This window comes from Lathyrus oleraceus, chromosome 7, assembly GCF_024323335.1.
Source record: "Lathyrus oleraceus cultivar Zhongwan6 chromosome 7, CAAS_Psat_ZW6_1.0, whole genome shotgun sequence".
Classification (NCBI taxonomy): Eukaryota; Viridiplantae; Streptophyta; class Magnoliopsida; order Fabales; family Fabaceae; genus Lathyrus; species Lathyrus oleraceus.
Window position 1 is genome coordinate 494,623,822 of NC_066585.1, and position 17,284 is coordinate 494,641,105.

At 38.7% G+C, this 17,284-nt stretch overlaps 1 non-coding gene across 1 annotated transcript; it reads left to right on the top strand.

Moving 5' to 3' along the window:
* Positions 1-15,300: 15,300 nt before the first annotated feature.
* LOC127108678 (small nucleolar RNA R71) lies at positions 15,301-15,407 on the top strand. Its single transcript, XR_007796201.1, has one exon. It is a non-coding gene; the product is annotated as a small nucleolar RNA R71 (small nucleolar RNA).
* The last annotated feature ends 1,877 nt before the right edge of the window (positions 15,408-17,284 follow it).

Consider the following 17,284-nt stretch of genomic DNA (forward strand, 5'->3'; position numbering starts at 1 on the left):
CCAGTATTCGTCAGTCAGGGCTTCTTTCACATTCTTTGGTTCAACCTTGGATACAAAACAGGAATTTGAGCTTATTCCCCTTGACCTGGTAGTCACACCACTATTGGGATCCCCTATGATAAGATCCTTATGGTGGTCTTTCTGAATTCTGATAGATGGCATTTTGGTGGTTGCATCTACTTCACATTCAGGAGGAGGTTCCTGTACTTCTTCAGACTTGACTGGAATGTCTGTTGAACTGTCAAGGAATGTTTCAACATCCTCTATGACATCGATTCCTTCCTCTTTATCATCCACAATAACATTTATGGATTCCATCAGGACATTGGTCCTGTAGTTGAACACTCTGTAAGCTCTGCTGTTAGTGGAGTATCCTAGAAATATACCCTCATCACTTTTGGGATCCAGCTTCCTTCTCTGTTCACGATCTGTGAGAATGTAGCATTTACTTCCAAAGATATGAAAGTACTTCACAGTGGGTTTTCTGCCTTTCCATATTTCATACAGAGTGGAGGAGGTTCCTTTTCTCAAGGTGACTCTGTTGTGAACATAGCACGCGGTATTCATCGCTTCAGCCCAAAAGTGCATGGGGAGTTTCTTTGCATGAATCATAGCTCTGGCAGATTCTTGAATAGTTCTATTTTTCCTTTCAACTATCCCATTCTGCTGGGGAGTTATAGGGGAGGAGAACTCATGACTTATTCCTTCAGACGAGCAAAACTCATCAAACTTGGAATTCTTGAACTCCGTACCATGATCACTCCTAATCCGGACAACACAACTGTCCTTTTCCCTTTGAAGTCTGATGCACAGTTCTTTGAAGACATCAAATGTATCTGACTTCTCTCTGATAAAGCTTATCCACGTGTATCTGGAATGGTCATCAACCACCACGTAAGCATATCTCTTCCCACCAAGACTTTCAACCTGCATAGGTCCCATTAAGTCCATGTGCAACAGTTCCAGAATTCTGGAAGTTATAGGATGTCCCAGCTTCGGATGTGACATCTTGGTTTGCTTGCCCACCTATCATTCTCCACAGACTCTTCCTTCATCAATAAGCAGCTTTGGAATTCCTCTGACTGCTTCCTTGGATATAATCTTCTTCATTCCCCGTAAATGGAGATGTCCAAGACGTCTATGCCACAGCTTCACCTCCTGTTCTTCCTTGGCTGAGGGGCATATTGTGGAGAAGTTAGAGACTTTAGGTTCCCACAGATAGCAGTTATCTTTGGACCTGGATCCTCTCATAACTTCCTGATTGTCACCATTTGTCACAATACATAGCTCCTTAGTAAATTGAACATAGAACCCTTGATCATACAGTTGGCTTATGCTGATGAGGTTGGCAGTTAGTCCTCCTACTAACAGCATATTATTCAGTTTTGGAACTCCAGAGCAGTCCAACTTACCCACACCTTTTATTTTTCCTTTGGCACCATCACCAAAGGTCACATAGCTGGTAGTGTGAGGTTGAATATTCACCAATAGATTTTCCATACCAGTCATATGTCTTGAGCACCCACTGTCAAAGTACCAGTCTTCTCTGGTAGAATCCCTTAGAGCTGTGTGAGCTAGCCTAGCATACCATTGTCGCTTCTTGATGGGGACATGGTGCTTATATGTCTTATGCTTAGGCCTGACATGAGGGACTTGGTTCAGGTAACCATGAAGCCTGTAGCAGAAGGCTTTTATATGCCCAAGTCTACCACAGTGGTGGCATCTCCATTTTTGGAATTTCCTCTTCTGATGATTATTCATCCTGGTTCCCCGATGTTGAGACATTGGATGTGACCTCCGCTTGAATTTCTGAACTTTAGCCTTTGGGCGTTTGCGTTCAGCTGAGGATCTTTTCCCAAAGCCTAGGCCAGATGTGGTTCCAGACTTCTGTCCCACCTTTAGAATCTCTTCCAAGGTGTCAGTTCCTTTATTCATCATTCTGATGGATTTAGTCATCTGATTCAGCTTGGAGGTCAGCAGGGTTATCTCACCATTTAGACCCTCTATGGCCGTCAGATGCTTCTGTCTCTCATCTTCCAGCTCCTTGATGAGTTTCTTCTATTTTTCTTCTTGTACACGCACTTCTGCACTGGTGACACACAGCTTCTTATAAGCTGCAGCAAGTTCATCAAAGGTCAGTTCATCTGCACTTGAGTCATCATCAGTGGCACAAACACTGGTTAGTGCAGTGACATCTTTAGCAGATTCTCCTTCAGATTCACTTTCAGAATCTCCTTCAGACCATGTGATAGCTAGCCCCTTCTTTTGCATCTTGAGGTAAGTAGGGCATTCAACTCTGACGTGTCCATACCCTTCACAACCATGACACTGGATTCCCTTGCCTTGGTTGAACTTTTCTTCAGAAGTTGATCTTTTCTTGATGTCAGACGAGATGTTCTTGACATTGGGTCTACCTCTTTGATCAATCTTCTTCACGAACTTGTTGAACTGTCTCCCAAGCATGGCTAAGGCTTCTGATATACTTTCATCACCTCCAGTATATCCTGCTTCTGACTCCTCTTCAGCATTAGATACAAAAGCTACGCTTTTGTTCTTCTTTTCAGCATTCTCACACAAGCCCATTTCAAAGGTTTGGAGAGAGCCAATGAGCTCATCCACCTTCATATTGCAAATGTCCTGAGCCTCCTCTATGGCTGTGACCTTCATAGCAAATCTCTTAGGCAAGGACCTGAGAATCTTTCTTACAAGTTTCTCTTCAGCCATTTTCTCACCTAATCCACCAGAGGTGTTTGCAATTTCAAGAATGTTCATGTGAAAGTCATGAATGGTCTCATCCTTTTTCATCCTCAGATTTTCAAACTTGGTGGTCAGCATCTGAAGTTTGGACATCTTCACCTTGGAAGTACCTTCATGAGTTACCTTGAGGGTATCCCAAACTTCCTTAGCTAGCTCACAGTGGTGTACCAGCCTGAAGATGTTCTTACTGATTCCATTGAACAATGCATTCAAGGCCTTAGAATTTCCAAGGGCTAATGCCTCTTGTTCCTTGTCCCACTCTTCTTCAGGAATTTGCACACATACTCCATCTTCACCTGTCTTCGTTGGATGTTCCCATCCTTTGTTGACAGCTCTCCAGACTTTGCTATCTAGAGACCTTAAGAAGGCTATCATACGAGGCTTCCAGTCATCATAATTAGAGCCATCCAACATGGGTGGTCTATTTGAGTGTCCTATATCCTTGTTCATGGTACTAGAAAGTAACTTCCCTAGATCTCACCCAGAAATTAACAGGCAGGGTGCCTGCTCTGATGCCAATTGAAATTCTAGTTATCAGACTTTCGATGTCACACGGGTTGTTATGACATCCAATTCTGCACAGACAAGAATTATGCAGAACTTAAAAGTAAGTGCAGTAAATAACACAAGTAATTGTTTACCCAGTTCAGTCCAACATGACCTACATCTGGGGGCTACCAAGCCAGGGAGGAAATCCACTATCAGTAGTATTAATTCAAAGCTAAACTTACCCGTTTACAACTCTTCACTTAATCCCTACCCAATGCAATTTCAATCTTACTCTAAGATCAGAGTTCCTACTCACTCCCCCTCAATCACTTCAGTGATTACTACCTTTAATCAATATTAAAGACAATTTTGAAGTCACACTTCAAACAACTCTTGATTGTGCTTAACAGCTTTAATTAAGATACACAACACTCACGCTTAAAAGCTTTGAGCGACACAACACTTACAACTCAATGAACACCCTATGCCAATGCGATCATCTACGTGATAATGGCTTGGTTTACAAGATATGTCTAATACAAGACTCATAAAAATACAGCAGTGAAGTATGATGGACACACTAAATCTTCACGCCTCAAAATCCCCAGTTCTGAATGAAGGAGCGACTTCCTTTTATATTGCAGTACTTGGGCCTTTGCACTTGTATTCTCCTGAATTTAAGGTCACGCGAGTTCCCCTAAATTCCACATCTAGGTTACTAACAAATAGGCTATTTGTTAGGTTCATTAAATGTAGCTTGGTTGTTGATTTCCTGGATTTTCTCTCAGCTGTTGAATCCCTGAAGAATAGCCTGAGAAAAAGCTGAAACAGAAAACTAAACAACCTACAATATAGCATATGCTGTCAGGAATGAATGTCACAACATTCAGCTTGACATCAAGGACCATATGCTAAGTCTGTTTTTCCTGAAAACAGACTGTACAAACTTTGCTGAACTGTACAGGACCAAACTGTCCATTCTACAGTAGCAGCTTACAATAATAAATGCCAAAGCATCCAATTTGACATTTACACATTTAGCCTTTAGTCAGTTCTGTTTTACTCTTGAAGAACAGACTAAGAAACATACTGAAGTGTAGCAGAACTCCACTCTGTTTATTGTTCAGTATATGCTGTCAATGATGAATGTCATAACATCCAGTTTGACATTCAGACAGTAGGCTTTATGCCAGGTCTGGTATTTCCTTGATAACCAGACTGGAAATGAATACTGAGCTCTAACAGAACACCAATTGTTCTATTCCTCAGTATCTGCTGACAGGGATGAATGTCACCACGTCCACTTTGACATTCAATAAATCCTGTATTAGCTAATCCTGCAGTAACTCCTCAAGTATGTCATGACATTAGTCAAGACATCAGAGTACAGTTAGATATTCTAACCTACAATGCAGTTACACAAACATGTCATGACATCAGTCAAGACATTAGAATCCAGCTAGTGTTTTACCATACAATGCAGCCAATTAAACACCTACACCAAGGTATGATCCCAATGCTAATGCATATGATGAAATTGCATGAAGGATCTTATGGTCAAAATTGGGGTCTTACAGGAGGTTTGTTGTTTTTTCTAAAGAAAAATAAAAATGGCCTCTTGGAATGATAGGTGGTTCTTTTCTTTTTAGTGGGGAGTCTCTCCTCACTTTTCTTCACGTGACCGAGAGAGACAAAAAGGAAAAGGACCAATCCTGAGTGCTAACTGTCACATTCGAGGTGGTCCTTCCGGGTACACACTGGCCATACGTCTCTTTCCAAGAGGATAAAAGAGAATTCCGTTGGGGATCCTATGCAGATACTTACCTTGCTTTAAAGTGAATATTCATTATTGCTAAGGAAAGAAAAAAAATGCTTATTTAAAATTCTAATCCAACTTCAAGCTAAATAATAGAAAAACTAATTAATTAATTGGGATATTTGGACAATGAAACAAAAATAAAAATGACTGATTACGAATAAACGTCGGGCGAAAATTCGCTCGAAAAGTTAAATCGGATGCATTAAAATGATCAGCACGAAATATACTTATTGAAAAAATACAGCGTTTCTTTTAATTTTGAAATAAATTTTGACTAGTTAAAAGGCTCAAGCGGGTCAAAAAGTGACCGAAAACTTAGCCGAAAAATAAATCGAGCATACCAGATTAAACTACGTGAAACATAGATTAATAAAACTGGTGTTTGCAAGCTTGATTTTAAATTTTTCCGTCTACTAATTTGACACACATCTAACGATTAATTCAACCCGTTCACCTGTAATTTCAAAAAAATAGTTCGACTTATATTCTAGGCATTATGCGGTATGGAATACATGTTATGCTATGTAGAGATGCAATAACTATGATGAATGTGTTGAATCAGCGGTTCAGGGTCAAAATTTGGGGTGTGACAGTTGCCCCTATTTAAGTATCTTCAACCAGATTATATGCAGCAGGACACTCTTCATATGATCTCGGTGGGAGATAGTTAAATACTAAGAATACCCGAATTTTGATCCTGAAATGAAAATGATATGATGTGATATGCATGGGTGAAAGACTTTTTACTTCTGAATTTATTTGTTAGGGACACAGTGAATCCTCAACAGGAGATGTCATGCCAGACAAAATAATTTGTGGGGAATACTGATGGCCCACAGAGAAACAGACAAATAGGGTAAAACAACTTGTTGGGGATAACAATCCTGCTGGAGAGTCAGACACACACTGGGGAGTACTCAAAGTGAAAGTTGATAAACGACACTTGGAGTACAAAAGATTTCGATAGTAAGTTCACACATGACTTACTAACTACTCGAATATATGTTTTTTTATAGAAAATTCCCACAACAGGTTCATACATGACCTGACAACACTGGAATAATCAAAGAAAAAAAAGTTCTTCCAAAAATAAGTTCAGACGTGACCCGGTAATACTGGAATAAATGGTTCAGCAACAGGTTCATACATGACCTGACAATGCTGAGGAATATCAAAAATAGTTCTGACAACAAGTTCAGACATGACTTGGCAACATCAGAAAATTCAAAGAGAGTATATCAACAAGTTCATACATGACCTGATGACAACTTAAACATTCTTGACAAAAATCCGGAGATTTCTCACAAGAAAAATATCCGATCAAAAATTTTGGAAAATATTGTCACTGAAAAAGTCAAAACGATAACTTTCTAGGAAGCACCAAGGTCAAAAGGACAAAAAACTCTCCATAGGCGCCAACAACAATTGGACTTATACCATAAAAATAGATCACCACCATCCTCAAACGGATTAGTGCCAGTTACAACTGGACTTCAAGGGTGTTGGTGACGACCAACCTTAAAGATACCATTTACAGATGGATTTTAACAAAAATGCTAATTACAACTCGACTCGAAAGGGTACTAGTAACAACTGGATTTGAAAACTGGATGCCAGTCACAACTGGACTTAACATGTAAATACTAATAACAATTGGACTTGCAAACAAAGGTGGTGATAACCAGACTTAACATACCATTTACAAATGGACTTTAACATAGTGCCAGTTACAACCGTGCTTGAGATACCAATTATGGTTGGATTTGAAATAAGATGCCAATTACAACTGGACTTCAAAATTTGAGCGCCAGTTACAATTGGACTTAACAAAGGTTGGTTACAACCAGATTTACAGGTACCAATTACCATTGGATTTTGAAAACAAGATGTCAGTTGCAAATGAACTTGAGAGGTAATGCCAATAACAATTGGACTTAAAAACAATGCTGGTGATACGTCTCGTGATTGTATATAAAATATAGTCTATCGGGTACTTGACTGCAAGTGCACAGTCTAGCCGTTTAGTTTTAAAAGATATCGAACCCACAGAGACCGACGGTCAAACTAATGCTATCGATGTTACTATGTTTAGCTAAGGCGATGATTTTTAGAGGTTTGGTTGACCAAAAATTAAATCTAAAGGAAATTAAGTTTTTAAGAGAATATTAATAGAGGGATATCAGTATGCAACACATTAATCGTCAGGGTTTCGATAAGTCATCGGTGTATATTTTAATTACCAAATATCTTTTAGTAGAAAATACCCATTTAAAAGGCTTTATCTCACACTCTCGTGATTGTTGACTCGGACTATACTTTTAAGTCAGAATGTATGCTCTCGATGTCCCATTTGAAGTTAAAAATAATTTTTGAAAATAAATAAGTTCTAATTGCTTTTAAAGTGCTCTCGCTGTTTTTAAAATCAATGCCTAGTTTTTACTATCTAGTTCGACCCTCACGCTCTCGCGATTGTCGGTTCTAACCTTAGTTAATTTCCCACTCTCGTGGAAAAATCGTATTAAATAGATTCTCACTCTCGTGACAAAGTTAATTAAATTTAAATTAAAAACCACAGCCAAAAATATTATTTGAGAAAAGAAGTTTACGCCGATTATTATTAAATCTCGTCTAATTAAATTGTTTACATACCGATACCGGTAGTTTAGCCGAACATTATAATTAATGCAAACACAGACGAACATAAACAACTTAACGATAAGGCAAACATGATTATTTAATAATAAAGTAATAATAATAATAATGGAATAAAAATCTGGAACTTTGATTAATCGAATATGCCGAATCTTGAAGTACTTGAGCAGTCCTCCACAGGTCGGTAGGATTCTGCTTCTTCGAAACAATTGCTTAAACTAAATTAAATAAATTGCAGTAGTTCCCCAATGTAGGAAACTACTACTTTTGGCTAAGCGAAAAACGGAAAGGGAAGGGAAAAATCAAAGCTCTAAACGGAACGGTAAACAAATTACGGTAAAAGAAAACAATGTTGCTGAAGAAAAATAATAAAAAACAAATTGCAGTGGAAAATAAATGCAGAGAAAATAGCTTGAGAGTTTGCTTCAATGAGGCTCCAAACAAACGTCCCCGTAGGTTTCAACTTCCCTCCTTTTATAGTATCCATTTGGTCTTCGTTGTTGAGAGAAATAAGGATGACTTGGTTGAGTGAGAGATTCACAGGAAAGTGGGTTGAGGAGCGAAAAATGGGGTGTGTGGATCACTTCTGTTGAAAAATTCATTACGCTGCTTTTGGCTTTGTGACGATCGTGGTGGGCCTGTGGTGTTCGTCACACCCAGGGCGTGACGATCGTGACGGGGCATGTGACGGTCGTCACCTGCACATAATTTATACTTTCTAGTTTTTCTGGTTTTTCTGCTGTTTCTTCTTTTTTTCCTTCCTTTTCTATAATTTGCTCATTTAAGTATGTGAATTGAAATACTTGCAAAAATAACTTGAACACTTGCGGAATAATCGGATATAAATGAAAACGGTACGATTTTTGAATGTAAATCAAGGAAAATAAATGATATATTTTCGCGTTATCAAATTCCCCTATACTTGAATCTTTGCTTGTCCTCAAGCAAACAATAAGTATAAAATTCGAAACACTAGTTAAACGCGAATACATGACACATTTCCAATTCGTACGTGGTTGTTAGGTATTTCGTTAGAACGATAGATACTCAAGTAAAACACTAAAGATACAGTGACGACACAAGCAATAAGCATTAACATATATCCCTCTTTTATACAAACCAGTTTGAATCATGCTATTATAGCTCAACCTAATGCTTCTTGTTCCTATTTCACCCGGTTTCATTATAGCGCAATCACATTAAGCCCTTTGCCTTTACACGCACTTAGTGAAGTATCCAGTTAGTGGCTTTGATCCTTTTTTAGCATAGGGTCTGGTACAATAGTGTGGTAACCCTTTATATATCCCATTTGAAGGTTGTGGGGGATCGAACCGTAGTTCTCCCTACCGAGTTTAGTACCAGGTACCTCTGAACCAACCGGCAACGGGTTTTTCTTTCCTTTTGTATACCTTGCAACCGTTTGTATGGTGCATTTTAAATTTCTCCACAGCAAAAGAATCTTCTCAATTCGTAGGCATCAATCACTTATATTCATCGGCTCTTCACATGGTTTGTGTTTAAGACGGTGCTGGCTGCTAGTATAAACTACTAGGGGTTAATCTAGAATGGAAACTTAAGGGATCGGTATAATGGGTATTCAAACTAATCTCGCAAAAGTGAGAGATCTAAGGTGTCAGGACGGTATCAATCTTGTTAGATTTTTCTCAGCTTCCTAACAAAACCTATGTAAGACAACCTATATACTCGTAGGGTATGCATTTAACATAAAAACAAAATTTTTTGTTATGACAAGAGATAGAAATAAATGAACGAGATAAACGCAAATAAACGAAAGACAACTTTTTTGTTATGGATAAAAATAGAAACAAATAAACGAAAGACAAGGATTCCCTCCCACACTTAAACAAAGCATTGTCCTCAATGCGACAAAATAAAGTGAGAAAAATGGAGAAACAGGAGGATCACTACTCTTCGCCACGACGTTGGGCTTTGCGTGCTCTAACTCTTGCTCGTGCACGTTCACTTCTACCATGTTGGGTAGGGTCCAACCCCACATGCTGAGTGTATTTCTGGATGGCATCAACACGATGTGCCAGGGCACTCATTTCTTCGGATAGTTCTGCCATCCCTTGGTCATGCCAGTTTGCATAGTCATGCTGATCTCTTTGTATCAACTGGATCTCTTGCATCATTTTCGTCTGGCGGATAATGAATACAAATGGGCCACTAGGGAATCCTAGAAGGTCAGCAAGGTCTCTACGGTTATAAGTGAAATCCATACCAAACAGCCTAAAGGAAATCAACCCTTTGTTGAGTCTGTAACCATGCTCGGGGTTGTAAACTAGGGAGCTAAGGAATTCTAGGGTAAGCTCACGGTATGTGACAAACCTTCTCTTAATAGCAGCATTCTCCCAACCTAGCTGGTTAAACATAAACAAGATACTATCTCGGATACCTAGCCTATCCATGGTAGGTCCATCATAATATATAGATAAAGCCATTTCCTTCTGAGCTAAATAATCATAACGCCTTCTCTGAACTCTGTCTCTGAAAACTGTATCTACTTGTTTCATGATGAAAGTTAGTTGCTAACTAGTTATAAATTTGCCTGTTAATCGGTATTCAATATTACTAAGTTAGTAGCGAGAAACAACAAGTACATTACTGCATAGAATCAAGGAAAGGGAGCAAAATAAAAGTAATAGTCAAAGAAGGAAAATGCTTAAAATGCAAAACATAAAAATAACAAAATCAATAAAAAAATTAAAAAGAGGCGGGTTGCTCCCACTAAGCACTTTGTTTAATGTCGTAAGTTCGACAGTAACATTGCGATATATTAGTTTTGGGGTTGAGCGGGCAACTCTATAAGTCTTAGACTATTTGAATAATCTCTATTGTTAATATTATGATAATATTTTAATCGCTGCCCGTTTACAATGAACGGTTCACTATTTCTACCCTTGATTTCTATTGCACCGCTTTTAAAAACTTTTGTAATTTCGAAAGGACCTGACCACCTAGATTTAATTTTTCCCTGAAAAAGCTTAAGTCTTGAATTAAATAGTAGCACTACGTCGCTGACATTAAACTCTTTCTTAGATATACTTTTATCGTGCCATTTTTTGGTTCGTTATTTATATATCTTGGCATTCTCATAGGCGTCTAGTCTAAGTTCTTCCAATTCGTGAATGTCTAAAATTCGCTTCTCGCCTGCAGAAGTATAATTTAGATTTAGGGTCTTAATTGCCCAATAAGCTTTGTGTTCTAACTCCACATGGAGATGACATGATTTACCATAGACTAATTTAAAGGGTGTAGTCCCTATTGGGGTTTTGTAGGCTGTCCTATATGCCCACAAAGCTTCATTTAGTTTAGATGACCAGTCTTTTCTAGATATTCCGATAATCTTTTCTAGAATTTGTTTGATCTCTCTATTCGAAACTTCGACTTGCCCACTGGTTTGTGGGTGATAAGGTGTTGCTACACGGTGTTAGACTCTATACTTTAGGAGAAGTTTCCAAAGGTATTTGATATGAAATGGGAGTCACCGTCACTAACTACTAGTTTTGGCACTACTCGTGTGTCATTTGTCGGAGAAGCTACAACCTCGATCCATTTTGAGACGTAATCGATAGCTGCTAGTATGTACTTATTACCAAAAGAAGACGTGAATGGTCCCATGAAGTCAATCCCCCACACATCAAAGACTTCCACTTCTAAGATGCCTATTTGTGGCATTTCATCGCATCTTGAAACGTTGCCAGTGCGTTGGCACCGGTCGCAATTTATAACCGCATTATGGATATCTTTGCATAGAATAGGCCAAAAGAGGCCAGATTGTAAGATCTTAGCACAAGTTTTTGAGGTGCTTGCGTGCCCACCATAGGGAGCGGAATGTCAATGAGAGATTATATCGTCTATTTCATCCTCAGGAACACATCGATGGAAAATACCGTCGGTGCCTCTTTTGAAAAGTAGAGGTTCATCTCAATAGTAATGTTTTAGATCATGAAAGAATTTCTTCTTTTGTTGGTATGATAGGTCCGGTGGAAGTGCTCCAACAGCTAGGTAGTTGACAAAATCAGCATACCATGGTAGAGTTATATTCATATGAATTTCTTCCATGGATTCTTCTATTTCGGTATCATTTAAGGTTAGCTCAGACATGTCGCTTCCCATTTGGGCTATAAGTCGTTCGTAAGGGAAATCTTCATTGATTGGAATTTGTTCAGGCTTATTCCCTTTGATTCGTGATAAGTGGTCTGCTACTACGTTCTTAGTACCTTTCTTATCTTTTATTTCTAAATCAAATTTTTGTAAGAGTAAAATCCATTTTAAGAGTCTTGGTTGGCATCCTTCTTACTTAGTAAATATCTAATAGCAGCGTGATCAGTATAGATGATGATTTTCGCTCCTACTAAGTAAGAACAGAATTTGTCTAAAGCGAACACAACGGTTAGAAGTTCCTTTTCAGTGGTGGCGTAGTTCATTTGGGCAGGATTTAAGGTTCTACTTGCGTAGTAGATCGCATGAAGTTTTTTATCCTTTCTTTGTCCTAGCACTGCGCCTACGACATAGTCACTCGCATCACACATGATTTCGAATGGTAATCTCCAGTGAGGTGGTTGCATGATAGGTGCGGTGATTAAAGATGTTTTTTATTTTTCAAACACTATTAAACATTTCTCATCGAAGATAAAGTCAGCGTCTTTCATTAATAAACCAGTCAGTGGTTTGGTAATTTTCGTGAAATCTTTGATAAAGCGTCGGTAGAAACCGACGTGTCCTAAGAAGCTTCGTATTTCTTGTACGGTTTTCGGAGGTTGAAGATTCTCTATGATTTTGATCTTAGCTTTGTCTACTTCAATTCCTTTATCAGATACTACGTGTCCTAACATGATTCCTTGTTGGACCATGAAATGGAATTTCTCCCAGTTCAAGACGAGATTCACCTTTACGCATCTTTCAAGTAACATTTCAAGGTTTGATAGTCATCCTTCGAAGCTCTACCCACAAACAGAAAAATCGTCCATAAAGACTTCCATAATGTCGTCTATAAAGTCAGGCGAAGATTGACATCATGCATCTTTGGAATGTTGCGGGAGCGTTGCGTAGTCCAAATGGCATTCGTCGATAAGCAAATGTACCATAAGGGCACGTGAAGGTTGTTTTCTCTTGGTCGTCAGGATGGATAGGAATTTGAAAGAATCCTGAATAACCGTCTCGATAGCAGAAGTGGGAATGCTTAACCAATCGTTCTAGCATTTGATCAATGAAAGGCAGAGGAAAATGATCCTTTCGAGTGGCTTTGTTTAGTTTCCTATAATCGATGCACATTCTACTTCCAGTCACAACTCTTTGTGCTATAGATTCGCCCTTCTCGTTCTTAACAACTGTAACACCTCCTTTCTTGGGTACTACATGAACGGGGCTAACCCATTGACTATCGGAGATCGGGTATATGATTCCTGCATCTAATAACTTCTTTACTTCATCCTTGACTATAACACTTAAGTTTGGGTTGATCCTTCTCTGGTGTTCTCTAGAGGTTTTACAATCTTCCTCTAGCATAATGCGATGCATACAGATAGAAGGACTTATTCCTTTTAGGTCGGCGATGTTGTAGCCTAACGCAGTTGGATATTTTCTTAAGACATCTAATAACTTTTCAGTTTCAATCTGTCCTAAGTCTGCGTTGACTATTATTGGTCTTTTGAGTTCAGCGTCTAGGAATTCGTATCTTAGGTTCTTGGGTAGTGTTTTTAATTCTAAGTCTGGTTTCTTCGGGCATGGCATGTGGTTGGGTGTAAGTGTTAAGCATTCGCTTAGACTGTCATTTTGGTATGGTTCACGCCAATTATCATCTTCAAAGATTGGAGGGATTTGGATTTTCATTATATCAAAATATGTTGTTTCTTGCATCTCCATCTCTCTTACGCACTCGTCTATGACATCAAGTAGATAACAGGTATCGTCTATAGTTGGCGCTTGTAAGAATTGTGTCAAGATGAATTCGACTTTTTCTTCTCCAACTTCGAATGTTAGCTTACCTCTTTTCATGTCTATTATGGCTTCGGCGGTAGCTAAGAATGGTCTTCCTAATATAATAGGTGTAGTAGCATCTTCTTTGATGTCCATGATATGAAGTCTGTAGGAATGTAGAGTTATCCTACATGTACTGGGACATCCTCTAGTATACCAACAGGATATTTGATTGAGCGGTCAGCTAGTTGAACAGACATCTTGGTTGGTCTTAGTTCTCCCATGTTGAGCCTTTTACAGATGAATAGGGGCATTACACTAATACTGGCTCCTAAGTCGCATAGAGCTTTGTCTATGAAGAACTTTCCAATGACACAGGGTATGGAGAAACTACATGGGTCTTTTAGTTTGGGAGGCATGTTGTTTTGGATTATTGCGCTACACTCAGCAGTCAGTGTAACTGTTTCGTTATCCTAGATCTTTTTCTTATTGGATAGGATATCTTTAAGAAACTTGGCATATGAGGGCATTTGTGTGATGGCTTATGTAAAGGGAATTGTAATATTCAGTTGCTTCAGAAGTTCAACAAATTTCTTAAATTTCCCTGTAGTTTTAGAATTTGTGAGTCTTTGAGGATATGGAATGGGTGGTTTATAAGGTGGTGGAGGCACATAAGGTTTTTCTTTCTCTTCGGCCTCTTGGGTGTTATCTTCCTTCTCCTTTGGTTCACTTACCTTCTCAGTTGTTGTTTTGTCAGGTTTTTGGTACATGGCAGGATTTTGGAGTCTTGGATCTACGGGTTTGTCTAGTTTTTTTTCACTTCTCAATATAATGGCATTTACATGTCCTTTTGGATTAGGTTGTGGTTGTCCAGGAAATGTGCCAGCGGGAGCAGCAGTAGATGCTTGTTGTTGAGCCACTTGTGAAATCTGTGTTTCAAGCATTTTGTTGTGGGTGGCTAAGGCGTCTAGTTTGCTCGCTAATTGTTTAAGTTGCTCACTAGTATGTATGTTTTGGTTCAAGAAGTCTTTGTTTGTTTGAGCTTGGGTAGATATGAATCTTTCCATCATTAATTCAAGGTTGGACTTCCTAGGCATGTTAGGAGCATTAGTAGCTGGCTTTTGATATCCAGGTGGAACAGCGAGTGCTTGGCCAGGTGCATACAGGGCGTTGTTGTTCTTGTATGAAAAGTTGGGATGGTTTTTCCAACCTGGGTTGTAGGTATTCGAATAAGGATTTCTTGTGCATAATTTACTTGATCAGTGGGGACTCCTGCTAATATCTGACATTTTGGTGCAGTGTCTCCAGGAGTTCCACATAACTCGCAGTTTGGAGTCACGGCAGCCACTGTGGCTGCGGGTGGTATGGTCAAGTTGTCTAACTTTTGAACAAGGGCATCTACCTTTGTGTGGATGTGGTCAAGGCTACTGATTTTGTACATTCCACTTTTTGTTTGGGACTTTTCTACTGGAGTTCTTTCACCTCCCCATTGGCAATGGTTTTGCGCCATGTTTTCGATGAGTTGATAGGCTTCATTGTATGGCTTGTCCATAAGTGCACCGTCCGTGGCATCGTCTACTGTCAGTCTTGTGTTATACAGAAGCCCATTGTAAAATGTGTGAATGATCACCCAGTCTTCGAGACCGTGATGTGGACATATCCTCATCATATCTTTGTATCTCTCCCACGCGTCGTAGAGAGATTCTGCATCTTTTTGTCAAAATCCGTTGATTTGAGCTTTCAGCATAGTAGTTTTGCTTGGCGGAAAATATCGGGCTAAGAAAACGTTCTTCTGTTCTTCCCATGTAGTGACTGAGTTGGATGGAAAAGATTGCAACCAATCCCAAGCTCTGTCTCTTAGAGAGAAAGGAAAAAGGAGTAGTCTTATCACATCTTGAGATACACCATTCGCCTTCGCAGTGTCTGCGTACTGCACAAATTTGGTCAAATGTTCATTAGGGTTGTCCTTAGGATTTCTCGCAAATTGATGTTGTTGGACAGCTAAAAATAATTAGGGTTTCAACTCGAAATCGTTTCGATCGATAGCAGGGGCAACGATGTTGTTGTGAGGTTCTTGTTGGGAAGGGGTAGCGTAGAACTTAAGAGGACGATTTTGTGGTCCCACTCCAACCATGGTTAGTTTTTCAACTGGTTCAGTAGTAGGAAAGAAGATATCGGGAATATTGTACCTTCGTTGGTACTCTAGTATTCGGCGTCTTAAATATAAGAAATGCTCTAATTCTGCGATTGGTGGTACTAACCTTTCGCCTTGTGAGCGAGTACTTGGCATACAACCGAGAAATAAGGGAAAGGAAATTAGTTTTTACCTTAGTCTATATTGCGTAACGAAAGAATCGCACTATTTGACTAAATCAGGTCCCCGACAACGACACAAAAAACTTGATACGTCTCGTGACTGTATAGAAAATATAGTTTATCGGGTACTTAACTGCAAGTGCACAGTCTAGTCATTTAGTTCTAAAAGATATCGAACCCACAGGGACCGATGGTAAAACTAATGTTATCGATGTTACTATGTTTAGCTAAGGCAATGATTTTTAGAGGTTTGGTTGAACAAAAATTAAATCTAAAGGAAATTAAGTTTTTAAGAGAATATTAATATAGGGATATCAATATGCAACGCATTAATCGTCAGGGTTTCGATAAGTCACCGGTGTATATTTTAATTACCAAATATGTTTTAGTAGAAAATACTCATTTAAAAGGTTTTATCTCACACTCTCGTGATTGTTGACTCGGACTATACTTTTAAGTCAGAATGTACGCTCTCACTGTCCCATTTGAAGTTAAAAATACTTTTTGAAAATAAATAAGTTCTAATTGCTTTTAAAGTGCTCTCGCTGTTTTTAAAATCAATGCCTAGTTTTTACTATCCAGTTCGACCCTCACGCTCTCGCGATTGTCGGTTCTAACCTTAGTTAATTTCCCACTCTCGTGGCAAAACCATATTAAATAGCTTCTCACTCTCATGACAAATTTAATTAAATTTAAATTAAAAACCACATCCAAAAAGATTATTTGAGAAAAGAAGTTTACACCGATTATTATTAAATCCTGTCTAATTAAATTGTTTACACACCGATACCGGTAGTTTAGCCGGACATGTTAATTAATGCAAACACAGACGAACATAAACAAATTAACGATAAGGCAAACATGATTATTTAATAATAAAGCAATAATAATAATAATTGAATAAAAACCTGGAACTTTGATTAATCGAATATGCCGAATCTTGAAGTACTTGAGCAGTCCTCCACGGGTCGGTAGGATTCTGCTTCTTCGAAACAATTGCTTAAACTAAATTAAATAAATTGCAGTAGTTCCCCAAAGTAGGAAACTACTACTTTTGGCTAAGCGAAAAACGGAAAGGGAAGGGAAAAATCAAAGCTCTGTACGGAATGGTAAAGAAATTGCGGTAAAAGAAAATAATGTTGCTGAAGAAAAAAAATAGAAAACAAAATTGCAATGGAAAATAAATGTAGAGAAAATAGCTTGAGAGTTTGCTTCAGGGAGGCTCCAAACAAACTTCCCCGTAGGTTTCCAACTTCCCTCCTTTTATAGTATCCATTTGGTCTTCGTAGTTGAGAAAAATAAGGGTGG